This window comes from Myotis nattereri (genome assembly GCF_964212035.1).
Source record: "Myotis nattereri genome assembly, chromosome: Y".
NCBI lineage: Eukaryota > Metazoa > Chordata > Mammalia > Chiroptera > Vespertilionidae > Myotis > Myotis nattereri.
In genome coordinates, this window is record NC_138094.1 from 9,808,973 (window position 1) to 9,828,923 (window position 19,951).

Below are 19,951 nucleotides of genomic sequence, written 5' to 3' on the forward strand. Positions count from 1 at the left end.
TTATTTTAATCCTTGATCTCCTACAGGGTGGAATCTGGGTGTGGCTGTGCTCCTTGCCTGGGGGCTGGGGGGAGGAGTCTCACTCTCTGGAGAGAATGGCTGCCCCAGACAGGGGCTTAGGGGTGTCTCAGCACTCAATTCGCTGCCACCTCTCCCGGTCCCCCTTCTCTCCTCAGTCTCTCCCCAGACTCCACTCCTCCGCACCCTCTCCCTCTCTTCAGCCCAGGTGAGTGTCTGTATTCGAAATGTCCCATGAACAGGATTCATTGAAAACAAACAAACAAACGCCAGCCGCGGTAACGGGGAAGGCTTGGTTTCTGTAAGCTTCTTCTCTTACCGGGACTGCATGGTCTGGTCAGCTCTTCAGGCTGCCCCCTTTAGGCTCAGTCCTCTGTGATCACAGGACCCGGCTCTCAATTCCCCCGGCGGTGCCAGGAATCCCCTGGTTCTCCTTTCCCCCGTCAGGGGCTGTGCCTGTCCCAAGGGACGCGGCTGTCTGCCAACTTTTCCTTTTTCATAGCTACTATATCTTTCTTCATGCTATTGAGCATTTTTACCATGATTGCTCTGAACTCTGATTCAGGTAAATTTCTTATCTCTACTTCATTTTTCTCTTCTGAGAATTCTCTAGTTCTTTCATTTTGGGGTTGTTTCTTTGTTTCCTACTTTTGGCTTTCTGTTTGGGTTTGTGATGATGAGCTATGTAGATCCTCTATCAGTGGTTCTTAATCTCCTGGCCCTTTAAAAACACTTCCTCATGTTGTGACCCAACCATAAAATTATTTTTGATGCTACTTCATAACTGTACTGTTGCTACTGGTATGAATCGTAATGTAAATATCTGATATGCAGATTGGTCTTAGGCAACCCCTGTGAAAGGGTCATTCTACCGCCAAAGGGGTTGTGACACACAGGTTGAGAACCGCTGCTCTACACCTCTCAGTTAGTCATGCAGGACAGCGTTAAAGACTGTTACTGACTAATTAGGTTAGGCAAAGACTCAAAGCCTCAGGAGACCACCTCTGGCTACACACTTGTAGGCTTCTGACTTGAATTGCCCCTGTAGGCAGTCATCCTCAGGCAATAGATTCTTTTCAACATGGTGGGGCAGTGGCTTCTACTGGAGACCAATTGTAATTCTTAATCTCTTAAGTGGCCTCCGAGCAAAGTTTTTTACAATAGGGTGTGTCCACTGTCCTATTCCCAGACAGGCAAATGTACTCCTCTGCATGAGGGAATGACTCCTCCCAGGAGTCTTGGGTATCTATCTTCTGAGCTGTATCCGCTGAGTCCCTAGTCCTGGCTTCTTCCCTCACAGCTCCAGTGCACTTCACCCTCCCTTTGCCAGAGCACATGGAAATTTGTGCCTTGGCCCTTTAGGAGGATGCCTGAGTATCCATTACTCTCTCCCTATTCGATAGCTTGGGGCGAGAAGGGCAGTGTGTTTGGGGGGAGGGAGGACAATTGGGGGTGAGCAGGCCAGTAGGCAGAGTGGTTAGGGGAGATCAGGCAGGCAGGCAAGCTGTTAGGAGGCAGTGGTGCTGGATTTCAAGAGGGATATGTGACTTCTGGATTAGGCTCAATTCATAAACTGACAGTCGGACATCCCCCAAGGGGTCCCAGATTAGAGACAGTGCAGGCCAGGTTGAGGGACACACCCTCCTGTAAACGAATTTCAAGCACCGGGCCACTGGTATATCCATAAAGATATATTTTGTGATTCCAAGAATCATATGCTTGTTGAGGAAATATTGCAACCATATTAACACATCTTAATTAATACTATATAAGTATTTTGTCAACAGGCTGAAAAGTGATATGTGTGGGTTCATAAGGTCTGTTTTTAATAAAAATGACGGTGGAAAGGCACACTTGAAAGAGTCAGGCATTGCAAGTTGCTAAATCACAGAGTGCACGTAGTTGTGAAAAAATAAGGCAAACGTGACTCATTCATATCAGTACAGAGATGTATTAAAGTCTAACATAGAGACTCTCACTATTAATTATGTTGGAAAGTTGAAACCATTGAGGGAATCAGTGTACTTACGAACAATATGCCTCTGTAGTTGAATATACACAAAAAATCTACCCATTTCGATTTTGGATGTGCTAGTAAGCACATAAATTAAAGGCTCATTTGTGGACATTTGGAATAAGAATTAGCACTGAAACATGGTCATATTTATGGGAAATGTAATATTTCTCATATTTTGAAGGAGATCCGGAGCTCTACATATGAGCTGTTAAATGCTAGTAGTACAGCTAAAGGCAGTAAAATTTATATTGCCATCATTACCAAAACTAAGGTTATACATTTAAACTAGTCAGCAGTAGGAGAGAGCCATGCTAAATTGGTGATAAATTATAAAATTATACGTGTAATAAATTTGGCATGTACTGGCCCAATAAAATATTACTATGCACAGGTGATATCTTGCCAGTATTAGAATAGATCCAAGTGCACAACTAGCACATGTGGCTTTTCCTGAGTCCAGAATGTAGTTGAAAGTGTAGTATAAAAGTTCTAAGGTAAGTGAGACAGTCAATTTTGAAATTAAATGGACATAACTTGCCTCTATATTGTGGGCATCCAGGAGCAATGAAAGTGTTTTAACCGAGATGCTAATAATTCAATATTTGCGTACCAAAATAACTATTAGTTCTTAGGTGAAAGTGCATGAAGAAATGAGTGTAACGGGAAATTTAGGAAGTTTTTAGTAATGTTGACAAGAGATTGTGAGCAAGAGAGAGCAAAGTAGAGAAGGAGAAAAGTCGATAGAGGCTTGTCAAGCTATAGGTAGGCACTGATAAATATGTATGTGGACATCATGGAAATTGCTTGCACTTTGTTCAGAATCGGAAAGGTTTTTCCCACTAATGGTCATTTAAGAAATTAAGGAAGATGTAAAGGGAGGACAAGATGTCAGAAGATAATACATTCCAGAATAACATATCACAGCGCATACAAGCATTAGCCAAAACAGAGTCTAAGAATAAATTTAAACATTGCTGTGGAAAGAGGAAGTAAAGTGTTGTTTTTAATTACTGTTTTCCCTTAAAAAATTGCTCTCCAATGTGATATCCTCACGTAAATATTTGTCATTTATAGGAATGCTGTCACATGGGAGAGGGAGTAATGCAGGCATTCCTTGCAAAGACACAATCCCTTCCAGGAGAAATTACCATATATCTCCAAGAGATGATGATTGCACTACTAGGTATAGGTAATGGGCAATAAAGCGTAAGACACCTAAACTATACTATACACTGTCTGTTGTTGAGGTTAAGTTCATCTATCATAACACTAAATATTTACCATTGACCAACTAAGGAGCATGTAGTATATTCAGAGTCTTATGCCACCACCATATCTGAGTAGGTCCAAAACATCTTTGTCACCCATACATAAAAGCTCTGCAGGTAAAGCAGTCACTACCATTCTATTCCTCGTCCAGCTTCTATGAAACACCAACCAGTGTTCTGTCTGTATTGATGCACCTGTTTTCCACAGATCGTAGTATCAGAATGCTACAGGATAGGACCTTTTGTGCCTGGCTTGTGTCTGTTACCATAAATGTGTCCAAGGGTCATCCATGTGTCAGTAATCAGTTCACCGCCACTTTAATGGCTGGTTAAATATTCCCTTGCAGCTCTAGGGCACACAGCTCGTTTACCACTTCAACCGTTGGGGTCGTTTCCACCAGAGGACTGATGTGAGCATTCTTGGACTAGTATTTCATAGAAGTCTCTAGTTACTGTCGGTGCAAAATTTAGAGTGGAATTTCAGAGTCATATTGCAATTCAGTGTTAAATGTTTGTTGTAGGAGTTTCCAGTATTTTCCACAGCAGCCACGCATTGTCCCCTTTCTGTTCCTTGTGCACAGGATTCCAGTGGCTCTAAATTCCCAACAAGCCCTGGTATTTTCCTCTTCAAACATTGAGACATACTTAGGAATAAAGTGGTATCTCACTTAGGTTTTGGTTGGCGTTTCCCTAACTACCCATTATTTTGATCCTCTTTCCATGAGCTTGTTAGCTGTTTGTGTATCTTCTTCAGAGAAATGACTCTTGAAGCCTTCTGTCCATTTGCATTTTCCTATTTTTACAGAGGTTCATATGAGAGCTGTGGTAAGTGTCCAGATATACTGCATGCAAGTGACAGGATTGGAATTAACAGACCATCTTGTGTTTAACTCGAATTTTACTTTTATTTGCCACAGGCAGTACTATATGCAGTATGTGTTTTGTATTATCTTGGAAGTCTTGTTTTCTTTTCTTAGTAGCTCATTTGGAACAGTCCAAATCTTTCAGGAGTGAAGGATCATACTCATTTATTTTCCTTATTAAAGAAATGAAGTGCAACATTTTCTTTTTTGTTGTTTCTCACCTGAGGATATATCTCTACTGATCTTGGGAGAGTGGACAGAGGGAGTGGGGCTGAGAGAGACATACATCAATGTGAGAGAGATACTTCGATTGGTTTCCCCATGCACAATCCCAAACCAGGGCCAGGGATGGACCCTGCAAACCAGGCTCATGCCCTTAACCTGGAATCAAACCCGGGATCCTGCAGTGCCAAGACCAGTGCTCAAACCACTTAGGTACAGCAGCCAGGGGGTGTTTTATAATTTTTTAATCAGAAAGAGCATTTGACAGAGTGAAGCATAAGAATAATATGAAGGTCAGAATTCCAGCCCGTTTTTAGAAAATGTGCCTTCATATGTATACATAGTCAATTATTTCAGTCAAAACATTATTCTTCAGCTGTATTTTAAATAATTGTATGCTCCCTTGTCTACCTCAGCTTTACTGACATATTTTTAGCACAGGTGTATAAAAGCATAGGTTTCCCAACTATTTAAGACTTTACTAGGGTCATGTCATACTGACATAAAATTATTCATTAAGATGTTAAAGTATTATTTGGTCACTGACTTTACATGATGCACAGTTGGTGCACCGTCAACCCGAGGACCCCCTCTGACTTATGGTGGAAGGAGTTGCTGGGATGATCATTACCGCCTCACATGAGATTGGTGTGATGGCGGGGAAAAACAATTACTGCAACAGCCAATGGGATACCTCTGTAAGAGGCCGTGAGCATGATGCTGGTGGGGATCATAGGATTCACCATCTATGCAAGAGAGTGAATCATGCAGTGCTGTAGGTCAACTTCTTGGAATTCTCAATGGTTGCCAGGAGGGAAGTCCCTGTGAAAGATGAAGTAGAAACTGAACTTAAAAATAATGCTAAGTTATGGATGACATTTTATTTGAAAAGAAATTGTCTTCTGTTATTTAAGAAAGAATAGAAGCAAATGGTGAGCTTGGGGAAGAAGCAAGAATTTTAGATACCTTTGTGAAACTTCTGCATAGGATGCAAAGTTTGAATTCTTGAAGGTTATTTTATAAGTGTTGATTTTAATAACAATATACTTTAATGTTTAAATTGAATATCTGTATTGTTAAAATATTCAGAATAAAGTTTTCCACTAAATGGGATTTCTTGTCTCATTTTACTACAAACACATAAAAGCAATGTATTTGGATGGTGAGGTGAATTCTTGGCCCTAAATTTCCCAAGGTGTCTTTGTCCACATGTGCATAAAGTCTTTGAAGTGAACTGCATACAAAATGAAGCGTTGTGTTACTTCTTCATGGCATGCTGCCCTGTTTCCAGTTGTGGGTGGGAGGTAATCAAATGACATATTCTTGGAAACCCTAAGTGGAAAAAAGAATTGAGGCACCTCCATCAAGGCTGCAAAGCAATTGTTCACCTCATTCATGTGGCATTTTTTATGGCCTCAGTCTTTAAAGGAATAGTATAAGTAGGAAGAAAAATTATATGGAATTATATAAATGTTTGAACAAATCTAAATGTAAGCATCCTTTTGCCTATTGAAATGCCATCAGCACCTTTCTGAAGTGGGAATAACAAGACTGAAACAGAATTTGCCACTTAACAAGCTTTCCTGAATATACCTCTGAATTAAATAAACAAAAGTGCCCTTCGATTGATATACGTATTTTTCTATAGAACTACTCATGCACTTCCTCTTCAACTTTTTGACATTTAATATATGCTCTCCAAACATTGAGTTATCTTGAAGCCTCAGTATTTTTATGAGTGAATGTCAACAAACGTCCCAACTGGGAAAATTTTTAAAAACTCACCTGTTGGACTGTTGAGTGTATAGTTTTCAACAAGCCTTCCAACTTCAATTTTAAAGATCTCCCCCAAAATGTTTGGTTTCTTAAAGTTATTTTTACTGGAATACTGTATGGGAAATTAATTTTTGAAGCTGGAACCTCAACTGTTTAAGGACTTTAAAGTCTAGCCTATTAGACTTGGAGATGGTAGGGGGACAAACCCTGGTTGGTATGGCTCAGTGAGCCCCTTTTTCATTGCCAGCTGGAATGCTGCTGGATTGGTGAAATACCTAAATAAGCCATTTGGACGCCAAATTTACTCAGCTTAATTTTACCACTGTAGGTTTGTACTGGTAATGTGCTATGGTGTAGAGAAATACTAGACAAATAATACAAAACTTCGCATCATGAAATAGATCACTTTATATACAATCCCATGGGGAAGTGGACTAGAAAGGAAGATTAAAGGGGAAGTAGGAACGGCATAAAAATCCTGACCATGACAAAAGTCGCCTTCTTGTATTTCTAAACAGATATTCTGGGTATCAAAACCTTAAGCTATGTACATACTTTTAGACATATTTATTTTCATTGATTTCACAGAGGAAGGGAAAGGGAGAAATGTTGGGTGCCAGATGTAAGCTGGCAAGGTTCTTGCACCTGTAGGGGCTAGCAAGGCTGGGACCCTTACCCACACAGTTTTCCCAGACTTGTTTGGATGGCAATTATCAGTAGAATGGGAGTAACATTTGTAGAATGAGAACAGCCTTTCATAGCTTACCAAGAAGTCTAACTATTTACTGAGATATGCTGTACTGAGAACTTTTCCTTCTGCTGTGTCCCTCCATTAGAGATTAAGAGGAACAAAGAATACATTCCTCTTGACAGACCTCCTATTCAGTGTGTTATGTATAAATAGTATTGTGTGGCTAATAAAGTTACTTCAGTTCATCAAGAGAACTGGGGTCCTCCCAACCCCGCTTTCCTGTCTTTCTTTCCTTTCTCAATTCCCAACTCCCTGCCTCAGCCCAGTTCAACCCTGTCAGGCTGGCCCTGAAAGAGAAAGAGTTAGAACCATCAATGGTAAGAGAGAATCCTTGATGTGCTGATTCCTATAAGACACCTACTGGGTTAAGAGCCCACAACGGGGACATGTCCCAGCCTGGGAATTGAATCCTGACTTCCTGGTTCACGGGTCGAAACTCATCCACTGAGCCAGGCAGGTCAGGCTTTGGCTCTTCTTTATTCAGAGTCTTCCTTTGACATTCGTGTGCTCCAGCTGCCCCGTATCCAGCCTGCCTGACTGCTGTGCAGATTGGTGGACTCTGGGGTATATTCTAGTAGTAAGGAACCTACTACGTGTGCCTTACTCTCCCCGCTTGCTTTCTGATGCCCTAGAGACTCCGCCCATAGGGCCTTCAGGTACAAGGTCTTTGTGCACCAGCAATCACCTCCTATCCAGGTCTCTTCTGTGCCCATCTTCATAGATGCAATCTCTATCTAAGCTTTCTAAGCCTCATTGCCTTGATACAACGCATTTCTGAATATTTTGATGGAAAAGTCCAGATTCCAATATAGAATTTCTCTGGATTTCTCAGTTGTGGTCTCGAGAGCAAATAAAGCGTCAAGTGCAGGACACTTGGTTTTAGAGGCAACATGCAGCAATGAGTTTTCTTTTGTTTTGCCTTAATATGGTGGGTTTTTAAAATTGATTCTTTAGAGAGAAGTGAATGGAGAGAGACAGAGACAGAAGCATGCATTCATGTGAGAGAGAAACAATTTTTGATGCCTGGGGACTGAATCTGCAACCTGGACATGTGCCCTGGCCAGAAATCAAATGGTACACTTTCTGGTGCACAAGATAATGCCCAGACACACTGCCAGGGTGCACTGACTTTTATGTTCTTCCTTATCTTGCATCTGGTGGTTAATAAATACCACCAATGCTAATAACAGTGGGCAATTCCAGAGGAGGACATGCTGACAAGAGCTTTTCATAAATTGGCCCCACAGGTGAATCTCCCCACAAAGTAATGGGCACGATCTCTATGTGTGGAGGAATTAACAGCCAGACCACAGGATGTTTTGCCTTTGCTCTTCCTCCCTCAGATCCTGCCAATTTTTATGCTTTTCCACAAATGCCAGAGGTTCTGATTCCCATTATGGACACTACTCCCTGTCAAGGTGGGGAATGGGAAGGCAAGGTGCATGTCAGACAGAACAACAGGGAGAGGGAGAGGGAGAGAGAATAATAGACAGGAAGAGAAAGAGAGCCTTTGCTGTAAGAGATATACATTTTCTGACCCTTGTTCTCTTATCCCCTTTTTGGGGCGGGTGGGAAGCTCACCGACTGTTACAGAGACTTCAGCATTTTCTCTTCCCACTAGAAGAAGCAAATTGTGCCTGGCCAGTGTGGCTCAGTAGGCCTATGAACCAAGAGGACATAGTTCAATTCTCAGTTGGAGCAGGGGCCAGAGTTTACACCTGGATCCCCAGGTGGATGTGCAGGAGAAAGCCAACCAATGATTTTGTCTCATTATTGATGTTTTTTCGATCTTTCCCTCTCCTTTCCTCTCTGAAATCAATAAGAAATGTACTAAGAAATGGGAAAATGAGCTCCTACACTGATGGGTCCAAGCTGGAAGAGTGGAAGAGAAAGAAAGGAATAGCAATAAAAAGAGAAGGAAGGGTGAGGTGCTGTATGTGACAAGCTAGGAAGCTGCTGACATGCAGTAGAGAGCAGCAAGCACGAGTGGCTGGCACTCAATGAGAGGCAGAAGGAGAAAAAGCAGGACTGCCTTCCTCACATTTAGGGAGACATAGAGGCAAATGGAGCCCTTCCATTGGGCCTGGATGTGTGGCCTTCTCCCTAGGTGCTCCTCTGGCAGGCCACTCAGTGAGCAAACTGAGACAGCCTAGGGCCAGAATGCAGTGGCTGGTGGGCAGGGAGCCTGTTCCTTGCTGGCCAGCTAACTGTCCATTGACTGTGGGTTCCAACAGCACACTAGGACATCTCCCTTTCACTTGGTTGTATTGCCCCTCAGGGTGGCCCTCCACACCCCCATCTCCCCAGTGTGACCTTCACCTGTGTCTACTTAAGTGCTCTCTGAGAACTGGCTTGGAGTTGTCCACTCTTCAGACCCAGGGCCTGTCACTGGCTTAGAGTTGCTTTACTACCTCCTTGATTGATGGGAGGGAGGATCATGAGGGGAAAGTCTTCGAACATTAGACCATCCTCTACAAAAGGATGTCCTATTCTTAGGACGGGACACAGAAAAAGCAGAGGTTTATGCCAGCTTAATATTTTGCTGAAAAGAATGTAAATGTGTTTACAGGCCACAGGAACTTGAATTCAAGAAAGGGCTGGATCCAGGGGAATGACAGGCATGGACTTGTGAGGCCAGGGCTCTGACTCCCTGGCAGGCTGATGTCCCTTTCAGTACTGGGGGCCTGTCTTGTGCACAGGGAATCCCTACTATTAAGCAGACACAGGCCAGCGATGGAGGCTTCCAGTGTGGAGGAGTGTTTTAGTCCAACTATGTTTTCTCATCCCCCAAAGCAGAAAATGGGACTTCTCCCTACACAGGCCAGAGGCAAAGAACAATCACTCTGATCCATTGCGTGGGCCCCACAAGCACACACCCCTTGCAGACAGCTCCTGTACCCTTCTGTGTGCTATCACTGTGCATGTGTCTTTCCATCTGAGGGTGCATAGCTCCCTCAGTAGGATCCACAGCACCTCCCCTCCCCCCCCCCCCCACACACACCCCAGGTTACCTCCCTCTTGACGGTCTGCTGCTGAATCTTAAACTCCTTCGTGATTCAGAGGGAAATCACATTGGCCAGAGTTCCACCTCCTCAACCACAAACTATGAGATACCCGCCTCTGCACACTCATGGGCACTGGGACCTCATAGTGAGTTTCAGAGTAATGCTAATCCAGCTATGGTCACACCACACCTACTGCCGGGAGCCGGTCCATCCTTGCTGTTTCAAAGGACCTGGCATATATGGCATACTGTTCTTAAAATGTTTGCTCACCTTCTTGGCACTATGTGTTTTAACCAAGGTCTCCTCTCTGAGAAAGGTTGTTTCCCCAGGTAGGGATTTTTCCCTGAAGTTAGGGAGGGGATGAAACTCCTTAACTTAGTGCCAGGCGGGTAGTTAATCACTTTAACTACAAACAATCATGCTTAAGCTACATAATCTTTACTCCCTGGAATGGAGATAAGAAACGCCCTAACCTTTGTAATAGAGATTGATAGGATTGAATCAACTGGTATAAATACAGTTGTAACAAGACAACAAGACACAGAACTTAGGAGACAGAGAGAGAGAGACAGAACCTAGGCACAGAACCTACACAGAACGTTCTCTAGGGACAGAAGAACTTCGCTGGAGAGAACATGGCAAAAGATCCTGGACTGAACCTGACTACAGAAATTGGCAAGAGAACCTGACCAGAACCTGGTGACTGAACCTGGCTGGAGAACCTGGACAGAACCTGGCTGGAGAACCTAGCGAGGGAACATGGCTACAGAATCTGGCTGGAGAACCTGGAGAACCTGGCTGGAGAACCTAGCAAGAGACCATGGACACAGAACCTGGCTGGAGATCCTAAGCAGAACCTCTCTGGAGATCGAGACCAGAACTTGGCTGGAGATCCTGGCTAGGCTGCTGATCAACTGAACATTGTCTCCGTGTCATTCCTTCTTCGCCGACTCCGTCCACACCTTTGGGGACCCCTGGACCTGCTGGGTTTGGACCCCGGCATCTGGCGCCCGAACAGGGACCCCTAGGTAAGCGCCGCACACTCGGGACGGATAGGACTCCACCGTAGGAAGAGGGTGGATAGTCTTCGCCGACTCCGTCCACACCTTTGGGAACTCCTGGAACAGGATTCCCCTAGGTAAGCCCCCCCCCCCACCATTGAGAACCCCACACTCGGGATCGATAGGACTCCACCAGGGTACTGCAGACCCCCCTACAGAGGATAAGTAGGGTAAGAAGGTGGATAGTACAGAACAAAGATTGAGAAGATGTGCCATACTGAGTCTAATGAAAGAAGACTCTGTATTGATTCTTAGATTGAGAAGATGTGCCATACTGAGTCTAAAGAAATAAGACTCTGTATTGATCTTTTAACACATATGCTTGCTAGCAGAGGAATTAAGGTTACTCCCAGTCAGATGGAACATTTTATACAAGAAATATGTCCATGCTTTTCTGAGGAAGGAAAGGTAAATGTAGAGGCATGGGAGAAGGTAGGCCCGAGGAGCCTTATCCTTAACCCCACTGCAGCCTTTCCACCCCAGGAAAGTGCAGGATTGGCAAGCTCTCCCTCAGGTGATAGATCAGGACTCAGGTAATAGCGGAAAGCGCCAATCCTACTCTTAAAATGGATACAAGAGAGCATTTCAGGTTTTTCTTTTTAATGCCTGCTTTTAAAAAATAAAAAAGGGGGAATTTGCCGGGAGCCGGTCCATACTTGCTGTTTCAAAGGACCTGGCATATATGGCATACTGTTCTTAAAATGTTTGCTCACCTTCTTGGCACTATGTGTTTTAACCAAGGTCTCCTCTCTGAGAAAGGTTGTTTCCCCAGGTAGGGATTTTTCCCTGAAGTTAGGGAGGGGATGAAACTCCTTAACTTAGTGCCAGGTGGGTAGTTAATCACTTTAACTACAAACAATCATGCTTAAGCTACATAATCTTTACTCCCTGGAATGGAGATAAGAAACGCCCTAACCTTTGTAATAGAGATTGATAGGATTGAATCAACTGGTATAAATACAGTTGTAACAAGACAACAAGACACAGAACTTAGGAGACAGAGAGAGAGAGACAGAACCTAGGCACAGAACCTACACAGAACGTTCTCTAGGGACAGAAGAACTTCGCTGGAGAGAACATGGCAAAAGATCCTGGACTGAACCTGACTACAGAAATTGGCAAGAGAACCTGACCAGAACCTGGTGACTGAACCTGGCTGGAGAACCTGGACAGAACCTGGCTGGAGAACCTAGCGAGGGAACATGGCTACAGAACCTGGCTGGAGAACCTGGAGAACCTGGCTGGAGAACCTAGCAAGAGACCATGGACACAGAACCTGGCTGGAGATCCTAAGCAGAACCTCTCTGGAGATCGAGACCAGAACTTGGCTGGAGATCCTGGCTAGGCTGCTGATCAACTGAACATTGTCTCCGTGTCATTCTTTCTTCGCCGACTCCGTCCACACCTTTGGGGACCCCTGGACCTGCTGGGTTTGGACCCCGGCAACCTACTAAAGTCACAGTTCCTGAGCTGCAGTCCCCAAGACTCCTTAATCCCAGTCAATGGTCTTTGGGAACAAACAGTGAGCACATACCAGTGAGACCTCAGAAAACCTTTTCCACAAGAGCCGGAACAATAATCACATCCAAAGCACCTTGCAAAACAATGCTGGGGGTCATTCACATTGCTAACCCGTGATAACACTTCATCCACAAATAAGACACTAACAGTCAAGACCCAAATACCTCAAGAGAACCCAAATAGCTCAAGTAGGGAGCTCCCCTAGATTACCAATCCCAGAAGACCTGAGAGATCACATAAGTAGACACACCACCAAAAGAACCTGCGTAGCAAAGCAGTTGAATCTAGCACACAGATACAATATAAATATTACAAATATTATACAATACAATACAAATATTACAACAAAACATAGGGAGACAAAAAAGCAATCCCCAAAGGAATGAATAAAGTGACAGCTACAGAAAAGGAGTTAAATGAAATGGAGGCAAATAACGTGTCAGATGAAGAAAGTTTAAAATGCAAGAGGAGTGCCTATGGGAGATTTGGGACAACACCCAACAAACCAACATCTGCATAAGAGCCATATTAGAAGGAGACGAAGTGAAGCAAGGAATAGAAAACATGTTGGAAGAGATAACGACAGAAAACTTCCCTTATATTGGCCCGAAAATAACTATGCAAGTGCAAGAACCACACAGAGTCCCAAACAAGATGAATCCAAAAAGACCAACACCAAGCCCCATCATAATTAAACATCAATGCCAAAGTAAGAATCATAAAGGCTGTCAGAGAGAGGCAGAGAAAGTTACCTACAAGGGATCTCCCATTAGAATATCAACTGATTTCTCAACAGGAACACACCAGGCCAGAAGGGGATGGAATAAAATATACAAAGTGATGTGAAAAAAGGGACTGAATCCATACCCAGCAAGTCTACCATTCAAAATTGAAGATGGAATCTGGACATTCACAGACAAAAAAGGGCTAAGAGAGTTTATTAACACCAAGCCAGCAATGCAAGAAATGCTAAAAGGACTGCTGTAAAAAGAAGAAACAGAAAGGCAAAATGAAAAAAAAAATATAAGAATAAAAGTAATGACAAACAAGTACATATCAATAACAACATTAAATGTAAATGGATTAAATGCTCCAATCAAAAGACATAAGGTAGGTGAATGGATAAGAAAACATGACCCATATATTTGCAGTCTGTAAGAGACCCACCTCGGAGCTAAGGATTCACACAGACTGATAGTGAAGAGATGGAAAATAAAAGTGTTTCAGGTAAATGGAAATGAGAAAAAAGCTGGGATGGCAATACTTATATCTGACAAAATAGAACTCAAAGTGAAGGCCATAACAAGAGATAAGGAAGGCCACTGCATAATACTAAAGAGGGCAATTCAACAAGAAGATATAATTCTGGTAAACATATATGCACCCAATACAGGGGCACCCAAATACATAAAATACATACTTCTGGAAGGTATTAAGTGACAGATAGCAATATAGTCATAGTCAGGGACTTTAATACCCCATTGACACCACTGGATAAACCCGCTAAAGAAAAAACCTCCAAAGAAATTGCAATCCTAAATGACTCTCCAGTTCAGATGGACTTGACATCTTCAGAACATTTCATCCCAAAGTGTCAGGACCAGCCTGACAGGGTTGAGCCGGGCTGAGGCAGGGAGGTGGGAATTGAGAAAAGAAAGAAAGACGGGAAAGCGGGGTCGGGAGGAACCCAGTTCTCTTGATGAACTGAAGCGAGTTTATTAGCTATACAATCCTATTTATACACAACACACTGAATCAGAGGTCTGTCAAGAGGAATGTATTCTTTGTTCCTCTTAATCTCTAAGGGAGAGATACAGCAGAAGGACAAGTTCTCAGTACAGCATATCTCAGTAAATAGTTATAGACTTCTTGGTAAGCTATGAAAGGCTGTTCTCATTCTACAAATGTTACTCCCATTCTACTGATAATCGCCATCCAAACAAGTCTGGGAAAACTGTGTGGGTAAGGGTCCCAGCATTGCTAGCCTGTTCAGGTGCAAGGACCTTGCCAGCTTACATCTGGCCCCCAACAGATTCCCCTTCTTTGTATTTTAGGCGAAGTTCATGTTTCAGTGTCCTACAGTTTTTTATGTGTATATGTCAGCAGTAATATTTCAGTTCTGGATGGTGGACAAATGGTGGCAATGTAGGTCCGACCCTCTCTGGTTTGCTCCTGGGCAACCTGCAGCGAAGCACAGCTGCTGACTGCTAGCATGATAAGGCGTCTTCACCATCTTTATTTCTGGACTGCTTCTCTTCTTGTTTTCTCACGGGGCCACTGCTATTTTGTGGCTGGAGCAGTCCTGATAATTCTTCTCTGTTGCAGGAATCCACATGGTCTTGGAGTTGTTTTCTGAAAATATACAAATGTATTCTTGACCAAAGGTTAATAAAAGAATCATATCTATAATTTAGACTTGGGATTCTTTTAATTTTTGTCCAAATGATTATCCTTTGGCTATTTTGACACCACCTATGTTTTCCATGGGTGTCTTGCTATTAGCATTATAAATGAAAAAATTAATTTTCAAGTAAAAATATTAAAGCAATTAAGGCATTTACTTAACAGGTTATCATTTACTTAACAGGTTATTATTCCACTATCCCCCCTTTTTTATTTTTTAATATTAGGAGGTTTTAGGAAATTTTTTAGTGTAGTCTTGATAACTTTTAATTTTAATTTTTTGTATAAAAATATGACTGCTTTAGGTTTATAGTATGTTAAGCAATTTATCCATGAAATGAAAATTTTGGTTAATACTTTTTGAATAATTACTTATATTAATTAGTAAAATTTAATTAATCTGAAAACTTGACTACTATTTTACTGTTAAATTTATTACTTTAATAACAATATTAGTTTATACTGTAAATATTAATGGAAAGGATTATTTTGCATCCTTGAGAAGGTCCCGAGCATTCCTGGTGTTAAGCTGGATTTAGATATAGGGTAGTTTCTGTTAGCCAAGTCTCTGTTATCTGGGTATTGATTTCGGCTGGCCTAAGTCTCTTTCTGTTATCTGGGTCCTGATCTGAGTTGGGTATGGGAAGAGCAGCAGCCATGGGGGCAGGAGACCTCCCTCAGAAGGGGCGAGTGTTCAAGCCCCTGCATAGTTGGGGGGGGGGTGAGGATCTCTGCCCCACCTCTGTTGACACCCAAGTTCTCCCCTGAGGCCCCCTGCGACTGTGCCTGTCTTAGGTCGCCCCTCCCAGAGGGGTCTTACCCGTCGTTGACTAACCAGCCATTCTCCGGGGCCAAGCAGGGTGATGTGAGGTTTAGTTTTGTCTCCTTGGTAGCGTATGCCCCTGTGGCCTCCATGCCCAGTAACTGCCTTTGGATCCCCTCGCCTGCTGGCGGGGCCCTGGCATTGATCATGGGGAACCCAGATTTCTTCTCTAGAGAGGGCCCAGCTTATGCCATTGGGCAAGAGACAGATCCGTGTTACCAGCCACCATGAGGCTTCATCCTCAGTATGAACAGAGAGCTTAGGTAACAGCTGTGGACAATTGGAAAGGGACCCCCTTGTCAAAAAGGGCAAGAGAGGTCAATATAGAATGCTTAAGTGCCTTCCCAGGGGGCCTTCCACACAGTGGAAGGGATAAAATCCTTTTATGTTCTATTAAATTCCTGCCAGATAATTAGTTTGTAAGCTTGTTTGGAATAAATGCTAATATGCTGTTGTAAAATCTTAAAAATTATTAATGAGCTTTTGTTATATTAAATTATATCTTATAATTCTACTGCTGTATTTTAAGAAATATAAAATAAGATAACTTGTTTTGCCCTTTCTTAGAGGCAAAAACTTAAAATATATATTTATTAATATTTATCTGATAAAGCTTTCTATGTGATTTCAAGTATATTAAATTAGCCTTATTAAAAAATCCTTCAAGAAAAGGGAATAAAATTTTGAAAACATTTCAGGGCCCATGAAATGTCCTAAAGTCATTCCTTGATTATAGTTTTGAAATCTAACTTAAAAAACTATTAAATATATATGTGTATATATAATTTAAAGATTATATACCTTTTATAATTATTAAGAGATAACAATTAAATTAAAACTGATCTTTGTATTTAAAAATTTTGGTTGGGATTATAGAATTTATCCTCTTTTTTCAATTAGATAAATGTTGAAATTTTATTTGAATTATATGATTTCTCCCAATTTATGTAACCAGAACTTTAAACTCTTAGCTGGCAAGTTAAATATTTAGTATTTCTTAATCAGTAACATTTTTAAGAATAAACTTCAAAAATACATGACATAATCAAATAGATTTAATTCTGTCCTCTAGATTTTTCCTGAGGGACATTTAGATTAATATTTTAGCATTTTGTTATTTCAGAATATCTAATTTAATTTAGTAAACTCCTAAGCCTTGGGGTGCCATTCACTGAAAAGAGGTAACCATTAAAATGCAAATTAGTTACATTCTTTCTACCAAGGATGGGAAACTGGGAAGCAAGCCTCTCTTTAAAAGTTGTCACTGGCAGGAAATTTTTGGCCTACCTGCTCTGTTGGGGGAAGGGAGGCTAGCCCTTCCTCTATTAGAAATTGCTTTGGGAAGCCAGCCTTAAATAGAGGGCGTAGCCGTCTTTTACCTGGGCTACATATATTTTTATAATTAATATATTTTAATAACTCTTGAGATTTAAATTCAATTTATTATTTTAAGGCATATTCTTTAGCAAATTTTTCTAAAAGAGACAATTTTACTGACTTTCCTTTTTGGCCTTGAAATTCACTTTTTAATATTCTTTATTAGTATTTAAAAACTGTTCTTTATTATGGAAATGCTAATCCTGCTGCTAGAATCTAGCCAGCATCTTTTTTCTTTTGGGTTAAATTTTGCCATCTTTCTTAGGAAATAATCAGTCTTGGGTTTTATTTTGTATATTTGTAAAGAGATTTTAGCTTGAAACTCTATCTAAATGTCCAAAATCGGACAATGCGTGCCTCAGTTCCAAGCCAGTTTTCTCTTTACACGTGTACAGAAATCCCAGACGTATTTTTAAAGTTCAGATCTGGTGGCATTTGCTATAGCTGTATCAAAATGGAAGGAAATCAACATTTCTTCTCTATGTGGGAGGTTTTAAATCTAATGATATTTTGTTTATTTCAGTAGGCAAGGGCAGCACCCAGGGCAGACAGAATGTCTTATTCCTATGGATCCAAGGTCCAGCCCGGCACTTCGGGGGGTTGCTCAGAATAGCTCTTGTATCTATTTTGCTCTCTGGGGCAGACTGGGTGCTGTGTAGCCTGCTGGCCTTGAGACGACACAGGGACAGGAGGGTAAATAGACAATGCCCCTGTTATTTGCCATGGCTGGCCTGGCCCCTTTTGGTAGTTTCCCAACTGGTGTTGAGGCAAAGAAATTCCCTTAATATCTGTCTTAGATTTACACTCATTTGCCCAATGTTTTCCTTTTTTTTACATTTAGGGCATAGTCCAGGTTGTTTGGGACCTCTGCCATTTCCTTTATTAACCCCTTTATTAGAAGGACACTGTTTTGCTATGTGTCCTATTCCTCCACAAGTGTAACACTTGTATGTTTGACTTTTCCCTGTGCTAAATTGTTGCTGAAGAATTCCTTCAATGGTGGTTCCCTTTAATGCAGCCGCAATGGCAACTCCTTGTATATATGAGGGACCAATATCTGCGCAAATGCGGATATAATCTGAGAGAGTACCCTGTCTTTGATAGGCCTGCAGTGCAGCATGGCAGGCAGTGTTGGCGTTTTCATATGCCAACTGTTTAACTATCAACATGCCAGCCTCTCCATCCACCACTACTCGGCCAACAGCCTGTAATAGCCGAGACAAAATCCTGGTACTTTTCATCTGGCCCTTGAATAATTTTTGAGAGCTCCTCTGTTTTCTGACCAGAGGTGAGTAACTTTTTCCAGACTCTGACTCCAGCTCCCTTAATCTGTCCATAAGCTTCCTGGGGGTACTGAATTTGATTGTGGGTATCAGCATAGACTCCTTCACCTACCAGCATTTCATAAGAAATATTAATCTGGTCCGCTCGATTACGAGAAGCTTGTTCCTTAGCCTTTTCATCATATTCTGATTTCCACAAGAGATAATCCCCTCCTGATAAACAAGCCTTGGCAATAGAGCCTCTAGGGCCATAGTTTCCAAGATGGTTAAAGTATAAGGGGAAGTGGGCCCATACTGAGCACAGGCTGTTTTTAACTCTTTTAAGGTTTTAAAAGGAAGCGGGTCATAAGCACGCTCACGCTGTCCCGTGTGAGGATTCACCCGTTCCATAACAGGGAAGGCGTGAATGCCCAATTCCTCACCACACTTTTGTGCTTCCTGCAAGGCCATCTGGAGAGGGGAAAGTGGAACTGGTGCTGCACAAGGCAGCGGAGAGCGGCGGGAACGGCCCCCACGGCTTCTCTTTTTCTTGCCAAGAAGCTTTAATGTTTCTAAAAAGGATTCAAACACATCCTCTATATCACTGCCCTCTTCAGTTCCAGCAGAAAAATATTCCTCTCCTCTTTTGCCTGAACAATACCTGTATTATCGTCATGACAAAGAGCAGCAGCTTCTTCAAAATCCTCCTCATCTTGAGGAGTTAAATTGTCTTTAAAAGTTACATTATTTCTTTTTAATATACTGTCTTTTTTAGACACCTGTTTTGTGCTATCACGCTGCTTCTCCTTTTTTTCTGGCTTAAGAGACGGTTGATTATGGTCATGCCTGGGATCCAAATAATCCCGTATTAAATTCCATAAGGAAATGCAGACCTCCTGAATGAATTTTAAAAAATTTTCTCCTTGCTTGTCATTAACCTTAGTTCCTCTACTATTGAGTATAAACTTTAATATTTGCCCATAAAGGGCATTTTCTCTGAATTCTAATTGCCCCATGCTTTACTCACGATTATCAAAAAATTGCTCCTCCCTTACCTTAACGAGTGCACTCTTTATCTGGAGGAGATCCTCAGGTCGTCTCTCCAATCCCAACGGAGTTCCTCACCATCTTTTTCCCAGTTCCTCAGTCCCTTAGCTAGGGCGCCAGATCTGTCAGGGCCAGCCTGACAGGGTTGAGCCGGGCTGAGGCAGGGAGGTGGGAATTGAGAAAAGAAAGAAAGACAGGAAAGCGGGGTCAGGAGGACCCCAGTTCTCTTGATGAACTGAAGCGAGTTTATTAGCTATACAATCCTATTTATACACAACACACTGAATCGGAGGTCTGTCAAGAGGAATGTATTCTTTGTTCCTCTTAATCTCTAAGGGAGAGATACAGCAGAAGAACAAGTTCTCAGTACAGCATATCTCAGTAAATAGTTATAGACTTCTTGGCAAGCTATGAAAGGCTGTTCTCATTCTACAAATGTTACTCCCATTCTACTGAAAATCGCCATCCAAACAAGTCTGGGAAAACTGTGTGGGTTAGGGTCCCAGCCTTGCTAGCCCGTTCAGGTGCAAGGACCTT